Consider the following 1,362-nt stretch of genomic DNA (forward strand, 5'->3'; position numbering starts at 1 on the left):
CACCTCCACTGTAGAGATCTTCTATGGCTTAACCGTGGGGCGGGAAATTAAGAGACCCTGGAACATGATTCACAATCCCAGTCCCAGTGATGAACCAAGGGATTTTGTAAGGAAGAATTAGTCAGCATGAGAGCCATGAGTTAAAAAAAAACCACCAGCTAATGAGGTTGAAGAGATATTGAGTACTTTTGTGTGAATCTGTTGTAGTTATTAGTGGTGGTTTGCTCTACAGTAATTGCATGCAACAGTGAAGAAATATTTCCATCTAGTTTAAACTGAAGTTACAAAATCAAATTATTTAAACCCTCATATATAATGCTACCTGGAGGTATTGTGACATAAGTATAGAAAGGGTAAGCATTTTCTTATATATATACACACACACACACAAAATCCAATGAATTGCTGTAATATTTCAAAATTAGCCAATAAAAATTACATTGTAGAGTCTGGTTCATGCAGTTATTTTGTGGAGATATTGTTTGGGCTGTAAATTGGGTTTCAGGCTATGGCATGTTATAAAGACAGCGTTTGTTGCTCGGGTGGACAATCTCCTCCTGTCCATAGACAAGGGATGTAATGCATCCTGCTGGACTTCTCCCTGGCATTTGATACCATTAATCAGAAAATACTTCCAAGAAGGTACAGAATGGAAATGGCTCATGTCCTTCTTCTCAGACTGAACTCAGAGGATAATTATGGCAAATTGTTCCTCCTCCTCCAGAGTTCTCAGCTGTGGAGTCCTACAGGGCACAGTCATCTCCCCCCCATTATTAAATATTGATACAAAGCTATTGGAAGAGCTGGTGAAATAGCATGAGCTGAAGTGTTAATGGCACACAGTTAACACACAGGTCTACATCTCGTTTACCCCAGAGCACTGCCCCTGTCTGGAACATTTAAACTTCAATAATGGAAGGCTTGTGTGTGCAGGAGCAGGGCATCGCCTATGAAACTTATTCCCCCAAGAGATAAGAATAACTATCACTGTCACAAGTCAATGCAAACATTTATTCAATAGCTTTTCCTCAATAATTTTTTCACGCAGAGCTACACAATACACTCACATCCTAAAACAAACAAAAAACCCTTGTGAACTGATCAAGTTATTCTAGAGAGAGATAATAATTAGGTAGCTGCCAGAGCATCCCAGATATAAACGGCTAAGTTCTGCTTTACCAGGACTCACGTACCTGAGCCGTTGTTTACCTGGGAAAAGTGTTAGTGCTTTAAATGCCTCTTTGTATAGTAAAGAATTGTTTGCTGTGCCCACAATTGAGGTTGCAGGGTATTTCTAGTTGTATGTGATTTCATTCTCTGGCAAGATTTTCTTAACTGAGGGGAACCTCCCAGGTTTACCAA

Source organism: Lepidochelys kempii, chromosome 11 (genome assembly GCF_965140285.1).
Source record: "Lepidochelys kempii isolate rLepKem1 chromosome 11, rLepKem1.hap1, whole genome shotgun sequence".
Lineage (NCBI taxonomy): Eukaryota > Metazoa > Chordata > Testudines > Cheloniidae > Lepidochelys > Lepidochelys kempii.